The sequence below is a fragment of the Xyrauchen texanus genome, chromosome 36, assembly GCF_025860055.1.
Source record: "Xyrauchen texanus isolate HMW12.3.18 chromosome 36, RBS_HiC_50CHRs, whole genome shotgun sequence".
In the NCBI taxonomy this organism is placed as follows: Eukaryota; Metazoa; Chordata; class Actinopteri; order Cypriniformes; family Catostomidae; genus Xyrauchen; species Xyrauchen texanus.
This window is the reverse complement of record NC_068311.1, coordinates 39432234-39450585: the sequence shown is the minus strand read 5'-3', so window position 1 is coordinate 39450585 and position 18352 is coordinate 39432234. Positions and strand designations below refer to the sequence as shown.

At 41.1% G+C, this 18352-nt stretch overlaps 1 long non-coding RNA gene across 1 annotated transcript in view; it reads left to right on the top strand.

Moving 5' to 3' along the window:
* LOC127629623 (uncharacterized) overlaps positions 1-14527 on the top strand; it is a 396489-nt gene extending 381962 nt beyond the window's left edge. The window contains exons 2-3 of the long non-coding RNA XR_007968787.1: positions 14095-14311; positions 14476-14527. This is a non-coding gene — a long non-coding RNA (uncharacterized LOC127629623). The remainder of the gene's footprint in view (positions 1-14094; positions 14312-14475) is intronic.
* Positions 14528-18352: the final 3825 nt, after the last annotated feature.

The following is an 18352-nucleotide window of genomic DNA, read 5'->3' as shown; positions in this document are numbered from 1 at the left end:
TTAAAAAAAGAAGGGGGCAACAGTGCAGGACCTCTTCAGGCCCTCCACTCAGCACACCCTAATTCTTAAGTAGGATTGTGAATGTAAGCTATCTAACATGAGGAGCATTAAAAAGTGAGGTGTACAGAGTAGAGCCGGCCCCAGCAGTTGCAGTGGAGGAGGAGGTCTGTGGAGGCACGATGAAGAGGGGAGGCATATTCCCCCTCAGGGTAGACATCCCCCCCCCCCACCCCACCCCACACACACAAGGGAGCCAGTCTCAGGCCCCTAGAGGCAAAAGCAGCACAGAGTAAAATTGCAGGTTGGCGGAGAGCCATTCTGGAGAGGAGATATAGGGGAGCATTTTGAGGCTTGTAGTAGAGGTTGAAAGAGTTATCCACATCCTGCTGATTTGTCCCTAATGCTGTAAATATGTAATGTTGTGAAAGATGAGTTATCTAAGTGATGAAGGGGTATGGCAGACGATAATAAAGCAGGTTTGCTAAGGTTGATGATTGATAAATGAAATCGCGAAAACTGAATCTCGGGTAAAGGGGCCAGCAGAGCTAAGAATTTAAAAATTTGGACAGTGCTAGCCAGGTGGATGGGGAATCATTTGAGTTCTTTCTAGAGGGGGTATTTGATACTTCTATTGAGATGTGATCCAAAAGTAAGTTTTTCCAAATAGTGATATCGATTTTGTTTTTTGTTTTCCAATTCATGAAGATGGTTTTCTTGGCGACAGCTAGCGCGACCAGCAGAATTTTACTGTTCATGTGATTCAGGTTGATTGTGGAGATATCTCCGAGTAAACAGAGAGATGGGGATGATGGGATGGAGCAGCCGAAAAAGGCAGATAAAATCCTTGTAACCTTTTCCCAGAGTTGTTTTATAGGGATGCAATGCCAAAGTGCATGAATATATGTGTCCCTGCAGTTTTGAGTGCAGTGTGGACAAATGTCTGAGGTGGAGCCCATATGAAATAATTTCCGTCCAGTGAGGTGAGTCCTGTGGATAGTCTTGTATTGTATTAGCTGTAGGTTAGTATTTTTGGTCATGAGAAAAGTGTTTTTGCAGACTTGAGTCCAGAAATCGGCATCAGTGTGAATAGATAAATCCGATTCCCAGTTAGCAGTGGGGAGACTTATGATAATGTCTGTTTGTATCACTATTTTGTAGATTTGAGATAGTAGTTTTTTGGAGGATGGAATATTAATTAGTTGTGAGATAGTTGGGGCTGAATTCTAAATTGACCATTGGAGTGTTAGTGGTTGGTTTAATTAATGATTTAATTGATGATTTAATCTGTAGGTATTGTAGGAATTGTTTGTCGGTGATGCCAAATTTCTGGACCAAGTCCTCAAATGTAGAGAAATTGCCATTGACGAAAATATGTTGCAGGTGAGTAATACCTTTATCTTTCCAGGAATTGAAATTGAGTGTTTTATTATTGCAAGTGAAATCAGGGTTATTCCAAATTGGGGTGAGTTTCAGATGCGATAGCTTTGTGTTAGTAATATTGTGGAATTTCCACCAGGCTGTCAGACTTGAGCTAATTGTGGGTGCTTTGAAACAGGAGTGTTTTTTAATTGTCTGGGTAAAAAAGGCAGGTCTGCGATCTGAATGTTATCACACATATTTTGTTCCAAGTCTAGCCAGGTGATATCGGATTGGTTGGGGTGAGTCCATCTGTGTACATATTGCAGATGATTTGCCAAACAGTATAATGTAAAATTTGGTGCTTCCAATCCTCCTAGGCTCTTTGGTTTCTGAAGGGTGGATAATTTTATTCTTGGAGTCTTATTTTTCCAATAGAATTTTGTAATTGCTGAGTCTAGGGATTTAAACCAGGCGGTGGTTGGTTGTATTGGGGTCATTGAAAGTAGATAGATTACTTTGGGTAATATTGTCATTTTGATTGTGGCTATCCTGCCCATGATGGAAAGTGGTAGGTTTACCCAGCAATGGAGGTCTTCCTGAATTGATTTTAGAAGTGGGGTGAAATTTAATGTAAATAGATCTGACAGCCTGGGAGAAACTCTTACACCCAAGTAAGTGATACTATCCGTGCATAAGGGTATAGGTAATGTGTTGGCTGCAACATCCCAGCTTTTGGGTTGTAGTGGAAGAACAGATGATTAATCCCAGTTAATCGAGTATTCTGATATGTTGGCAAATGAGTGTATGATTTTGATTGTTTCTTGTATTGAAGTTAGAGGATTCTCCAAAAATAGTAGTATGTCATCTGCATAGAGGCTAATTTTATGATGCATATTTTTCGATCCTGATGCCTGTGATGAGTGTGTCTTGGCGTTGATGGCTGCTAGAGGTTCAATGAAAATAGTGAACAGTTGAGGTGATAGTGGGCATCCTTGTCTAGTCCCCTGTGCAATGTGAAGTTTTGTGAGGATAGTCCATTAGTAGTGATAGTGGCTGTCGGTGAAGTGTATAATAGTTTAACCCATTTAATAAATGATTCCCCAAAGCCAAATCGCTCTAATGTGGAAAACAAGAATTTCCAATTGACTCTATCAAATGCCTTCTCGGCATCTAATGTAACAATGACTGTGTTATTTTCTTGAATTGTACATTGGTGCATAATATTGAACATTCTGCGTGTATTGCTTGCGGCTAGTCTGCCTTTAACAAAACCTGTTTGATCGGGATGAATTATGGATGGAATAACCTTTTCCAATCTAATCGCTAGAGCCTTTGCCATGATTTTGGTGTCTACATTAATTAATGAAATTGGTCTATAACTCGATGGTAGAGTCGGGTCCTTATTGGGTTTGAGTAGAAGCGAAACTGATGCTGTGTTAGAGGTTTCCGGAAGCCTAGAATTGAATTTTGATTCGGTTATCATTCGGATGAAAAGTGGGGCCAAAATTAACCAAAAATGTTTATAGAACTCGGAAGGGAAGCCATCTGGACCAGGTGCTTTATTATTTGGCATTGAAATAAGAGCAGCCTGAAATTCAACTTGAGATATTGGGGTTTCTAACTTATTTCTTTGGTCCTCGTTAATTTTAGGTAAATTAATGTTTTTGAAGAAGCGGTTAATTTCTTTATTGTCTGGATCTTTTTCTGATAAGTAGAGCTGGTTGTAAAACTGATTGAAGATTTGATTGATTTCGATTGGTGAGTGGGTAAGCTTCCCTGCTGAGTCCTGTATAGCTGTTATCATAGTTTTTTCTTTGTTTCTTTTTATTTGATTTGCCAAATATTTACCAGATTTATTGCTATGATAAAATTGTTCCTGTCTTAACCGGTGTATTAGAAATTGAGTTCGTTTGTTAATTATTTCATTAAGTTCTGATTTATATAACTTTAATTTATTCTTAGTTTCAAATGTTGGTTTAGTTATGTTAATATTTTCAAGATGTTTAATTTTTTTTTCTAAATGCGATTCTTTTTCCTGTTCTTTTTTTTTTTGTGAACTGAGAATGATATAATAATTCCTCTAAGTACTGTTTTCCCTGTTTCCCATAGAAGAGAGGGCGATAACTCAGGAGAATCATTTGTTTCTAGAAAGAATGCCCACTCTTTCTTGATGAGGGCGTCAAATTGTGAATCTTGGAGGAGAGAGGTATTAAAACGCCATCTAGGTGTTGTTTTGTGTGTACTGAGTCATTGTCCAATTAACTGTGACAGGGGCGTGGTCACTAATGATAATCGGATGAATTGATGATTGAGATATATTAGAAATCATAGAGTTACTTGTGAGAAAAAAATCCAGGCGGGAATATGAGTGATGGACTGGAGAGAAGAATGAGTATTCTCTACTGCTTGGGTGTTGTAAGCGCCAGCTGTCAGCAAGACCATAATCAGTCATGAATTGTTTTATTGTTAATGTGGATTGCCATATTGGTTTATTTCTTGAGTTACCAGAACGGTCTATTGAAGGGTCAAGGACTGTATTAAAATCTCCGGCAATTATTACTGGGCAATCAGTCAAGTCTGATATGGTAGAGAAAAAAGACTGAAAAAATGTTGAATCGTCTGAGTTTGGACCATATATATTTCCAATTGTGATTGGGTTATTATCTATTGAGATATTGATGATAATATAGCGCCCTTCAGTGTCAGCGATTGTAGTATTATGAATAAATGAAATCTTTTTATGAATCAGTATACAGACTCCTCTTTGTTTTGTATTATAATTTGCAGAAAATACCTGATTATATTGAGATGATTTGATTCTGTTACAATCGGATTTTGCCAGATGAGTTTCTTGAAGGAGACAAATGTCTGCCTGCAATTTATTTAAATGGTCAAACACCTTGGCCCTCTTTGACCAGCAATTTATGTGCCAACGCTGCCGGGGTCTTTTCCAGGGGCCAGCGGCAGCATGCCCATTGCACACGGTGCCCCAACCCTGTCGAGAGATGTCTGTGGTTACCACGACACATCTGGACACCTGCTATAGGGGGACTCCGGTCCGCAGAATGCAGAGGTCTGTCCAAGGGTTGAAAGTCTGACGGCTGGAAGGGGTGATTGTCACACGGTGTGTGCCGTGGCGCCATGCCCATCTCGGGACTCGAGTCTGTAGCCAGTGCTGTAGCGGTCTCATATGCATCAACCCATGTGGCGTGACTGTGGCTGAGGATGCCATATGCCCCAGGAGCCTCTGGAATTGTTTTAGCGAGAGAGGCTCCTGAGCACTGACTGAGTGCGCTCGTTGGTGAGCCGTGCTGTCATTGAGATTGAGTCTAACTCCATTCCGAGAAAAGAGATGCTCTGAACCAGGTCGAGCATGCTGTTTTCTTAGTTGACCTGAAGCCCTAGACGGCTGAGGTGCCTGATCACCTAGTCCCTGTGGTGGCATAGTAACTCTCGAGAGTGGGCCAGGATGAGCCAGTCATCGAGGTAGTTGAGTATGCGGATGCCCACTTCCCTTAGGGGGGCAAGAGCGGCCTCTGCGACCTTCGTGAAGATGCGAGGGGACAGGGACAGGCCGAAGGGGAGGACCTTGTACCGATACGCCTGGCCATCGAACGCGAACCGTAAGAAGGGTCGGTGTCACGGCAGAATGGAGATGTGGAAGTACGCGTCCTTCAGGTCTACCGCCGAAGAAACAATCTAGCTGTCGAACGCAGGTGAGAATCTGTTTCTGCGTGAGCATTTTGAGCCCGGTTGAGAACTCACAGGTCCAAGATTGGTCGCAACCCGGCTCTTTTCTTGTGTACGATGAAGTAAGGGCTGTAGAAACCCTTCTTCATCTCGGCTGGAGGGACGGTCTCTATCACACCTTTGAGGAGTGGGGTGGAGATCTCTTCTCGTAAGGCACTGGCTTGTTGGCCGCGCACAAGAGTGGAGCGAATACCGCTGAAACCTGGCGGGAGGCGGGCGAACTGAATCGCGTAGCTGAGTCGGATGGTCCTGGCCAACCAGTGCGACAGATTGGGAAGTGAGAGCCACACATCCAAACTTCGTGCAAGGGGCACTAACGGGACGATCGTTTTTGATGTACCGGGCGCGGCTTCTCGGCGGGGGGGAGCAGGTAATAATGCCTCAAGAGGCAAAAGAGCGTCCGGAGGCTTGGCTGCTGAGAAAAGACTCAAAGCACTTACCTTGCTCCGCGCCCCCGGCAGGGGTTAGAGACTGAGGAAGAGGTCCTGAGGAAGAGGTCCTAAGGAGGTTTCTTCGGAACTCATCAGCGCTGGTCTGCCGGGGCTGAGCAGTCGCGGGGCTGGAGGTGAGGGAGCTGTGTCCGGGGAACCGGACTGTAGAGTTTTAGGGCCGGGGTGCCGTGAGAATGGCGCACACTGGCTGGATGACCCAGGGAGTGGGGAAATCACTCTTTATTGAACATGTGGGTACCGCAACCCTGAGAAGGTGCGGCAAATGAAAATAAGGAAAACAAGGATTCACTGGGGGATAGAGTGGTCTTGGTACCATCTCCGGAGCTTTTTTGGTCCGGGAATGGGTCCTGGAGATGGGGGTGTACGCCACTTGCAAGGTGCTCGACACTGGGGCTGAGAGCTGGGCCCAGGTTGTGGAGCTGCTTGCCGTTGTTTGGACACAGGGGGAAGCCCTCGGTGAGCAGGCGGGTCAAGGGGCGCGCTTGTTGGTGGCGCCGCAGCATGATGTGTGAAATCGCCTCCGTCTGCTTCTTCGCCGAGAACTGCTGGGCAAAGTCGTCGAAGGCATCACCGAAGAGGCCAAGCTGGGAGACGGGGTCATTGAGAAACTTAGCAAAACCTACCATGTTCAGCCAAAGGTGGCGCTCCTGGACCACGAGGGTGGCCATCGCCCGCCCGAGTGCCTGCGCTCTGACCTTCTTGGCTCTGAGAGCAAGGTCGGTGGCAGAGCACAGTTCTTGCAGCACATCAGGATCGGGACTACCCAGGTGCAGGTGTTTAAGTGCCTTGGCTTGATGGACCTGCAGGAGAGCCATGGCTTGCAGGGTGGAGGCGGCCTGTCCAGTGGTGCTGTAGGCTTTGAAGGTCAGTGATGACGTCATCCTACAGGCTCTAGAGGGGAGTACCTGGCGGTCCTGCCAGGTGGCGCCGTTCTCTGGGCACAGATGGATCACAACCGCCCTATCCACCTGGGAGACTTCCATGTACCCATGGGCCGATCCGCCATCCAGGGTAGAGAGAGCGGACGAGCGAGGGGGTCGGTTACGGGCAGTGAAAGGTGCCCTCCACAACCGTGTCAGCTCATCATGCACTTCCGGGAAGAATGGTACCGAGGGGGGGGGGACTTGGCTGTGAGCGGCGCCGGGTGCCGAGGTACCAGTCGTCAAGCCGCGAAGGCTGTGGGGAGGGCGGGGGGTTCCAGTCCAAGCCCACACTCAAGGCAGCCCGGGAAAGCGCTTCCGCATCCGACTGGGCGGGCTGGCACGAAGGTGGCAGCCCAGACCAGTCTTCCACGTCGGACACCTGGACGCTCTCCGATGCAGCAGTGATGTCATCATCCAAGCCCGGGGGCTCGAGGGAGAATCTCGGTCTCATCCCGAGCCCCGGACGGAATCACATGAGAGTGTCAGGGGTGAGTGATTCGTGGGGATTTACCTGGCAAAACTGAGCCCGTCATCATCCCTGTATCGCCTTCATCGCCAGCCGGGTCATCCTCAATCCCGTGGGAAGAAAGAGCGACGGGGGGCGGCTGAGGAGACACTCTTTTAAACAGAAAGAAATCGCTGTCGAAGCGCCCAGGGGCGTGAACTGCACAGCGTTCAGAGACAGACGCCAGCTGGAAATGTGCCGTGCGGATCCAACAGCAATGCTTCTCGCTGGTAGAGGTGAGTGGAACAGGAGTGAAACTCAGCTGCTTGCTGCACAACCATTCGGCTCCGAAGAAAAATTCTGACTGGCATTCGCTGCCTCGCTTCCCTTTATACCCGTATGTCCGGGGCGGGGCATGCAAATTCTGTCTGCCAACTTGACATTGGCCTTTTCTCAGGTTCAGAAGTACGATTCGGCATCCAAGGAAGACCCCTTGTGTCACTTCATTCAACAGAACATCGAGTGAGTGACAGAAGGGGAACCCATTATTTCTGCTTACCACTTGCACATTAATTCAGACTACTTCCAATTTAACTAGCATTTATCACTTTTTTCTCTTCACATCACAGCCAGCAAGACAAAACTCACAAATGTCATAGTTACTTCCAAAAAAGTTATGTTACCTCAAAATATGTACCTCAAAAAATAAGGCAGGATCCATAAAACAAGATAATTTCTACTAATCAGACAAAAATTAGCATAAAGGCTTGTAGAGAATGTCCCAAATTTGTATTTTGTCTTGTTATTCAGATTATTTAAATAATTTTGAAGCAAAAATGTCTGGAACTCAATCGAAAACCTCTGAAAGTGCCACCAGATAAAATACACATCAATTTAACGTAACAAGCCTTAATATCTAATACAGGTATACAGTTGTGCACATTAGGTAGATTTTTCTACCTAATCAGAAAGATGTTTACATATTTTATTAATAATTTTACTAGATTTATTTTTTCAGTGTAAAGGTTTCTACGCCCTTGGCTATCAAAGTATCGCAGCGAAGATGTCCATCCTGATTATCTCTGCCCACTTGCTTTCTATATCTTTAAATTGAGGGGTGGGGATCTACTCTAATGTGACAACATCTGAGAGGATTCTGACAATCACTTTGACACAGATTCAAAGCGAAATATAGCATAACTTAAGCACCTATCAATAATAACATAGAGGAATATCAATTAAACAAATCAAAACTAAGCATTTATGCAATGTCACAAAACAAAAAAGAACTACTACCCATTTTTCCTCCTCTCTGAGCAATTGGAGTTCCACATTCACATTGGAGTTCGAGCAGAACTGTGCCGACAAACTAAGAATGCAAGGTACAGGTCTAAAGGGTCATTTATATACAGCAAAGCATAACACGTGGCACGCCAAGTTATTAAGTAGGGGGGTCCCCAAACAAACTCTTAAGGGTCTTTTTTCTCTACACCCCCTAAGAGTGATTACTACTGAGCCAAAGATGCCAGTTATAAGCCTGAATCCCAAGGCTGTACTTTGCATTAATTAGCTTGTTCGCTATAGCCTTTGAAGACCCTCTAGCCCCCCTTCACGCTCTTTAGACACATTTACTGTTTAAAAAAATTGCTTTGTGCACGGTTGGGGCCAGTTAAGATTTCAGTTCTCGTAAACTGTGTAATTGCATTGCAACCAATTACACACTAGCCGAAGCAAAACATGTAGGTTTCAATTTGAATTTCAGAGATAGGCCTGGAAATTAAAATGTAAACTTTTTAGGGTTGCTAGCAAAATGCGGTGAATGCATACAGATGCAAATTCATGGAATCCTTAAAGCATGGAACACAGAAAGAGTTATTTTGCAGAATGTCCTGGCTGCACTATTTCAGACATTGAAGTGAATGGGAACAGTGCGACAGTCTTTTTCCAGAAGTAAAAATCCCATATATTTTCTTCGGAGGTAAATCGCTTTTTAACGATAATTTCTAAGCCTTTAAAGACAGACCTGCCATGATCTCCAAGGTTGTTCATTGATGGTATATGCTTCTATTGAAGCCATCATTTATTTTTTTAATCTTGTTAAATAGCAGAATTCCTAGCGAAGAACTACACTTCTCATGACACCGCAGAGAGAGATCAACTAATCACAGAATCATGACCAACAATGTGTGCCAAATGAGCTCTGCATCGACTTCCCACTCCAATGATGCAATCTAGCTGGTCTATCTACACTCAATTTTTATTTTCATATATCTGAATATTTTACAACAGAATTCAAATATATTTTTTATTTTATTTGATTACATCTTTCGCAATGATTAATGGTATTCAGAGCCAGCCCAAGGCATAGGCGAACTAAGCGGCTGCTTAGGGCCCTGGTGGCCACCAGGGGGCCCCCAAGAGCACATGAAATGACAGCTTGATTTTATTTATTTTTTTGTGATTATACTATCAATGGACAATGGTAATTATACAAAAACGCAATATTAAATGCATTATTATGTTAACGGGCTGCAGGATACAAGCACATTCAGACAGCAATACAGCAATGTCACAAAAAAGGACATATCCTCTGGTGCAAAGAAAAGGAAAAAGTAGAAAACAGAGGAAGAGAAAAAACAGCACGATAAAGGTATGTTAAGTAGCTAGGCTAAGTTACGAGCTAACATTAGCTGGCTAGTTAGTTAACATAGCCTATGTAGCATATCTTCTTTTTTAGGAAAGTTTGATTAAACATCCATAAATAGCCTTGACATCTTAATATATTATTAGTACAACATATTACTTAGCAAGTTTTAGATTCAAGTTTTTGTCTTCTGTGTAAAAATAACTTTCCTGGGTATATATTTTTGTAATAAAAATAAGCTTCTGTTCTGTGGTACTGATAACAACTTAACATTATTTACATTAGTCTACCATTTTGGGGTCTTTGCTATTATATTCCAATATCATTATGCCTCAATTAGCTAGTTATAGATTAAGAGTTGTTGTTTAGGTGCAGAGATGGCTTGCTGCTGTGTATAATAATTTGTGTTGAGAAAATAACATATTTTGTCAAATATTCTGTCAAATATGTACTCTTATGAAACTTCCCTAGGAGCACTGTTGAAATATTTTGGACGTGGGGCACAACCAACGCCACCTACCCCAAGTTCCAGTGCTACAGAAGATGATGATTTTTCAACAATCCCAGATCATTATATTTATATGGATAAACCATGCCTTTGTTTTTGACAGACTAATATGCATTACCTTCTAATATGACATCTAACATGGCTAGCTTTTATTATAATTATTTTTATCTTTCATCAGGTCCATCCTCTGCAGGCAAGGAGCACTTCCAAGCACGTGCATCCACTGATGTGGTCATCTATCCAGTCTGACTCAGAAAGGACTGATCTGGTAAGCAGAGGGCCACTGCCTATAAAGGAAAACTTCACATTCCCTGAAAAACCTGATGGCCGAAGCTTCCACTGCACCTACAGAAAGTTCATTAATGGGGAAAAAATGTAAGTGGAGATGCTCACTTATTCAAAAAGAAATGATACGGTCTACAGCTTCTGCTGCAAATTGTTCTCTAGGAAGTACACAAAACTGGTAACAGAGGATCAACAGGATTGGGTAAATATAGGTGTGCTACTGTTAGATTTAAAACCGTAGAAGGGTAAAATCATGCCAGGCAGACATTGGTATGTTATAAGCAACACAGCTACAACTAATAAAATTGATAATACGAGTGTTAGATTTATAGTGTGCGAATAATCAAGCATTAACAATATTCAATCATATTGGCGGCACCGAGGGGCCCCCAAATCAAATTATGCTTAGGGCCCCATAAAGGCTTGGGCCGGCCCTGATGGTATTGTAGTTCATTCTATCATGAAAGATGTTAACCACACAGTCTTGTACCTTTGTCATTTTGTCTGATTTTCAAATACTTATTTACATTTACATTTACGCATTTGGCAGATGCTTTTATCCAAAGCGACCTACAGAGCCTTTATTACAGGGACAATACCCCCAGAGCAACCTGGAGTTAAGTGCCTTGCTCAAGGACACAATGGTGGTGGCTGTGGGGATTGAACCAGCAACCTTCTGATTACCAGTTTACCAGTTATGTGGTTTAGACCACTACACCACCACCACTATTTGCTTCAAATCAAAGTTTATAATGTTGCAATTCAACTCAGAACTGGTTGGTTTGGCTTATGGTTTTGAAGGATTTTATGATATCCCTATGGAAGAAATTAATGGGAAAATTATTTCCATAATCAAGACACCAGAAAAAGTGGGAGGGCACTGTTGCGCAAAAATTACTAAACCAAAGCAACTTAAAATACAACTAGAAAAAGTTCGTCGAGACAAACTTTAAGTTGGCTTGTGAAAGTTTGGACCAGAAAGTTTGAAGTTTAAAGTAGTTTGAATTTTAAAGTAGTTTAAAGTTTAAATTAGTCTAAAGTTTAAATTAGTTTGAATTTTAAAGTAGTTTGAAGTTTAAATCAGTTTATAGTTTAAATTAGTCTAAAGTTTAAATTCGTTTGAAGTTTAAAGTAGTTTATAGTTTAAATGAGTTTAAAGTTTAAATTAGTTTAAAGTTTGAAGTAGTTTGTAGTTTAAAGTAGTTAAAAGTTTAACTTAGTTGCTAGATAGATAGATACCCAGATAGCAAAAAATGTAAGCACGGCTTCGTTTTGCCGCCGTCCCCAAGCTGTCGGCTATAGGTGCGTCTCACTGGCGGGGATGAAGCTTTTGCCGCCGAATTCGTCACGCCCATTTCCCAGATAGCAAAAAATGTCCGCACGGCTTCGTTTTGCCGCCGTCCCCAAGCTGTCGGCTATAGGTGCGTTCAGACGGCGGGCCGCCCGCTTCATTTTCTCTGGCGGTTGCCTCACGGCAATCGACCATGGCGACGGCGGCAAGCCGCTTTGAAATACTGAGGACAGCTTAGACTCTCAAAATCGACCAGCCATGTTGGCTATTATTATTTTTTGCTCCAAAGCCATTAGGGTTTATAACAGATTCTTGACTCTTGATTCCATGATAAGGTGACATTTAAATTACTTTGAAACTCTGAAGCCATTATACAGTAATATATGTAAAATATATTGAATTATTTATACACAGGTGAAAATTGTTTACATTTAATTGATTGATGCACATTGAGACAGGCACCAATAAACCAAAAATAATTCCTTTTTGTAAAACTTACTTGGCAATAAATATCTTTCTGATTAGGTTTTAAAATAGATATTTAATACAGGGTATGAACAATTTAGCAGAATAAATTGATGAAGTTAGACTTTTCACCAATGCCTGTATCAGTGAACAGTGAAAGACATCTGCAACATGGCCAAAATATCGGGTAGCCTATACTTTAATTATTTTTTATTAATTTGCAACCATGGTGATATCTATCATAAACATGAAAATTCCTGTTTTGACGTGAAGGATAAACTCAATGAAAAAGCGAAATTATCCTCTGGTTTCACAGTTGCGCAGAAATTTCGTTTATGTCTACATTTTTTCCAACCTCGAATTTTTACCTTTTACAGGTTTTGCAATTTGACCTGTACAAATGTTTAAGAAAGTGTTAAAGTCCCTGTAAAGGTAATACAAAAAATCTAAACACATTATAAATGTTAAAAATGTATTGCTAAAACACATGACAAAGACTGAACAGTGAAGTTCCGCTGTCGCCAAATCTGTTTCCGGTTTACTTGCGCGTCGCCCAAAATGTCTGTTTTTACTCGACGTCTCCAGAATCTTCCGAAAATACTGCGTCAGCTGATGTTCATCGCATTGTTGATGCCTGGTCCCCTGCTCCGACAAGCAAGAGGGACAAGGGCTTTAAACTCTACATATCGAAGTTATCTGCACAACTACAAGGGTAAGTATTTTAATCTAATGTGGTGTGCCGGCAGATAGCGGCTAAGCTTAGTTCGCCACGTGTTCATTTTTAATGTAACGTTAGTATAGAAGCTTGTTTTTTCTTAGTTTTAAAGCAGACTGTTTGTTAATTTTTGTGATAATTGTGATATCAATTATATTAACTTGGTCTCCTCTCAGTTTCTAATAAAGATCAGGACACCGGTGAAGTCACTGTCAGGGCATTGTGTTACAGGTCCATGAGAAAATCAGATAAACCTCACAGTTGAGTGTATGGTGAAGCTAGAATTAATAAGACCGCAGTTATAGGCTTGTTACTTTAATAGCCCGATGTTCCTGGGGACTCGGCTAAGGTTATTCATGATTAATGTAACTCAAATGAAAACAGTTATTGTAGGCAGGTAAGTTTCCTAGCTGGTCCCTCTGTGTAAAATGCATTCTTATTCAAGTTTTCAACTCAGTCATTCGTTTAAGATGCAATCTTGTGTTATAAGTATTAGGCTATCATGATTATACAGTGAGCAAGCTATATAAATAAGTATTTAATATAATAAGTGTAGAGCAACAACCGAGGGTGTAAGGTAAAGGCTGAATATTGTAGATTTATTACAATATGTTGCATGTTTGAATTAAAATACCTGTGGATATGCAACTTCCCACTAATGAAAGTTTTATTCAAAAGGAGCACACACTCTACAAAGGCCTGACTGGAGATTTGCCTGATCTATCCGGTCCTTCAGGTGAGTAGGGATATAACAATAGCACATTTCACTGTACAGTATGATATATCAACCAAAATCTGTATACCAATATTTCATTTTCTTTTTCCTCCCTTTTACAAACAAATATTCTGCTTCAAAGAAAAAAATGAAATTGATGTTATCATAAGGGTTCTTCATTATGAACTTGTATGCCATGCATAACATACTGTGGATAGAAATTACAGGGAAAGTTACTGGTATGATAATTGTGGTTATATTATATTACTATTATATTTAGTGTATTGCTAATCAATATATTGTTACTTCCCAGATGACAGCTGCTCGCTTCAAGAGCAGGTGAAGCAAGTTGGGACAATGTTGAAGACATTTGCTCGCGACTGGGCAATCGGGTACAACTTGCAAACAACACCTGTGGTTGTTGGTTTAATTCCCACTGGGGCCACCTGTACATGTAGTAGACCTAGATATAAATGTCATAGTTTAGTATTTGAAGGTCCAGGACTGACTACTTTATTCTTTTATTCTGGGAACCCCTGTAGGTGCAGATCAAACCCTAATGCTGCGACGTCTTGGGAGTTTGGCGATGTTGTGTGTAGCATGGACAACAAAATGCTATGCTGCAACGTTTCAGTGCCAATGTGTCTGTTGGAGAGTTATCCCTGACAGGGGATCTGTTACTCCCCCCTAGACACCCAGGAACATTTGGCGTTGCTTGACAACAGTTTGAGGCAGGATAAAGAGCTCCAGCAACGATTTGTAAGTGTGCCGATTTTGTTTATAACGGTATAGGGTAATCTAAAAAGTACAATTAAGATCGTACACTGCATATTCTACAGTCTGAATCCACAGCCTGTCACATTTTAAATTTATGAGAAGCTTCAGAGAAATGTAATTTGTAACATGTTTTTTTGTATTTTCAGCTTCGGTTTTTGGCAATCAAATGTGGGAGGGACCTAAAGACAACCGTGTGGCTTAATGCTTCAGAGTATCTTCTCTAATCACCTTTCCATCAATACAACCTGGACTGGTGTAGGGGATAAAGCATGTTTTAGAGACATGTTCCTGAAGACCATTGTTCAAAGTAAGTTGGATATTTTTTTATATTTAAGTAGATGTGTATGACCTTATTCCATTCAAATGGAATGACAGATCTTTATTTTCTACAGGAGCCATCCGGAAGAACCCGGCAACACAGGATGCCACTGATGAGGCGATCCAGGTTAACGCTACGCGTTACCTGAAAGGAGCATCTGAACATGAAGGTGGAAAAGGCCACGACAGCTGAGAGGGACCCACAGCCGACCCCTTAAACCTAGGCTGACTACTGACACCCCAGCATCACTGACAACTGGAACCCTTTCTTTATCCTGCAGTCAGTAACATCAAGACCCCTAAAGAAGCCTGCTAAAAGTGTCAGACTACACTCACCCAATCCACACTGTTCACTGTGGAAATTGCTCTTTTTTTTTTTTTTCTCGTGACCCTGCTTTGAGGGCAGCTCCTTGGATGAATATGGGATGGTTTGTCCTTTTATACAGGCACACGAGGAATCACTGAAGATATGCCAATTTGCACTGCCTCATTCTGGGGGTCGGGAAAACCGGTGATTCTTAGCCCAGAAGTCCCCAACCTCTCCAGACATTCTGATTGGCTGTGTTCTCTACAGCCAGATTTTCTGCTGTTAATTATATTTATTCCCACTTGTTGTCATGTGTAAGTTGAATGTCAAAATGTATATTATACCTGCACATTCCTTGATACCAAAGATCTCAATTATTTCATATACAATTTGCTGCTTATTTCATTGTTACAGTGCTTAACTATTCTATTTTTAAATATATCTTGTAAATCCTAGATTATACATCTAATACTTGATATTTGCACATTATCTGGTATCAAATATTCTACTTACCGTGACTTTAGTATTGGCTTATTTAATTCCGTCAGTGCTTAACAATTCTATTATAGTTTGTAAATCCTATTTCATACCTCTGATACTTGATATTGCACATTAACTAGTACCAAAAATTCTACTTTCATTCCATCACAGTGTTTAACTGTTATTCTATTGTTACATATAGCTTGTAAATCCTTGTGCCACAAGTCAGCATTGCAGTTATAATGGTATATTCTACTCCAGAGCTTTACTCTAAATTATTACTACTTAACCTATTGTTAGAAATGACTTGTAAATATGATGTTATACCTCAATTTATTTGGTATCCTGCACTTTCTTTGGTACCAAATATCCTCATTGCTTGTGTTTACTGGTAATTCTTTTCATTCCAGAGCTGACCTCTTTATATTATTAACAATTATTGTGTTACAATAGTGTTTTTAAAAAAAAAAGAAATTGGAAACCTGCATGTTCTTTTGTGTGTGTATATATAATGTTTGTATTTTTCTGTTATTTATATTTCAGTGATATGACATCTTGTTTCAATGACAGTTACTGTACTTTGAAATGTGGAATTAAAACGCCAAATGGAAATTTGTCTGGTTTGATCAATCATTATTCTTGATAAACTGCATGCTATAAATATATATATATATATATATATATATATATATATATATATATATATATATATATATATATATATACAATAAGCGGCGGCAGATCGCTCGAAAAGAGCGTTTGCCTCCGGACGGTCCGCATCATTGACGGCGCTTTTAAAGCGGCTGCCGCCGGCGGACCACCGTCGAACGTGTTTGCGATATCGCCATTCTGCTGCTTCTACTGCCGCCGGCGGAACGCCGACTTCTTGCTATCTGGGTAGATAGATAGATAGATAGACACTCAGATAGATAGATAGATAGAAAGATAGATAGATAGATATTTACCCTCAGATAGATAGATAGATATAGATAGATAGATATTCACCCTCAGATAGATAGATAGATAGATAGATATTGACCCTCAAACAGATAGATAGCTAGATAGATAGATATTGACCCTCAAATAGATAGCTAGATAGATAGATATTGACCCTCAGATAGATAGATAGATAGACAGACAGATAGATGCTAGCACGTTTTTAGCATTTTTTAGTACTTCGCTAGGTGATGCTAGCATGTGTTAGCATGATGCTAGCACGTTTTTAGCATCTTTTAGCACTTCGCTTGGCGATGCTAGCATGTGTTAGCATGATGCTAGCATGTTTTTAGCATGTTTTAACACTTCGCTAGGCGATAACATGTGTTAGCATGATGCTAGCATGTTTTTAGCATGTTTTAGCACTCCGCTAGGCGATGCTAGCATGTGTTAGCATGATGCTAGCACGATTTTAGCATGTTTTAGCACTTCGCTAGGCGATGTTAGCATGTGTTAGCATCATGATAGCATGTTTTTAGCATGTTTTAGCACTTCGCTAGGCGATGCTAGCATGTGTTAGCATGATGCTAGCACATTTTTAACATGTTTTAGCACTTCGCTAGGCGATGCTAGCATGTGTTAGCATGATGTTAGCACGTTTTTAGCATTTTTTAGCACTTCGCTAGGCGATGCTAACATGTGTTAGCATGATGCTAGCATGTTTTTAGCATGACTTAGCACTTCGCTAGGCGATGCTAGCATGTGTTAGCATGATGCTATCACGTTTTTAGCATTTTTTAGCACTTTGCTAGGCGATGCTAGCATGTGTTAGCATGATGCTAGCACGTTTTTAGCATTTTTAGCACTTTGCTAGGCAATGCTAGCGTGTGTTAGCATGATGCTAGTACGTTTTTAGCATGTTTTAGCACTTCACTAGGCGATGCTAGCATGTGTTAACATGATGCTAGCACTTTTTTAGCACTTCGCTAGGCGATGCTAGCATGTGTTACCAGTGTAGACTGATTCCCAAAGAAATGACTGTAATGAGCTGGTTCTTTTGAATCTACAGTGTGAAACATACAGTGTGACCAGTGTAGTCTGATTCCCAAATTAATGACTCTAATGAGCCGGTTCTTTTGAATCTACAGTGTGAAACATACAGTGTGACCAGTGTAGTCTGATTCCCAAATTAATGACACTAATGAGCCGGTTCTTTTGAATCTACAGTGTGAAACATACAGTGTGACCAGTGTAGTCTGATTCCCAAATTAATGACTCTAATGAGCCGGTTCTTTTGAATCTACAGTGTGAAACATACAGTGTGACCAGTGTAGTGTGATTCCCAAATTAATGACTCTAATGAGCCAGTTCTTTTGAATCTAAAATGTGAAACATACATTGTGACCAGTGTAATCTGATTACAATATTAATGACTCTACTGAGCCAGTTCTTTTGAATCTACAGTGTGAAACATACAGTGTGACCAGTGTAGACTGATTCCCAAACAAATTACTCTAATGAGCCGGTTCTTTTGACTCTACAGTGTGAAACATACAGTGTGACCAGTTTAGTCTGATTCCCAAATGAATGACTCTAATGAGCCAGTTCTACAGTGTAGTGTTAGAAAAGTTTAACTTAGTTGCTAGATAGATAGATAGATAGATAGATAGATAGATAGATAGATAGATAGATAGATAGATAGATAGATATTTACCCTTAGATATATAGATAGATAGATATAGATAGATAGAGAGAGAGATAGATATTTACCCTCAGATAGATAGATAGATAGATATATAGATAGATAGATAGATAGATATTGACCCTCAGATAGATGCTAGCACGCTTTTAGCATGTTTTAGCGTGTGGCTAGGAAGATTTTAGGTCATTACTTTTGGCTGCTTGATAAAATAAATCCTCTGAGGGAGAGAGAGAGGGAGAGACGCAGGGCTGACAGGCCCTTTTTGTCTGTGTGTGTGAAA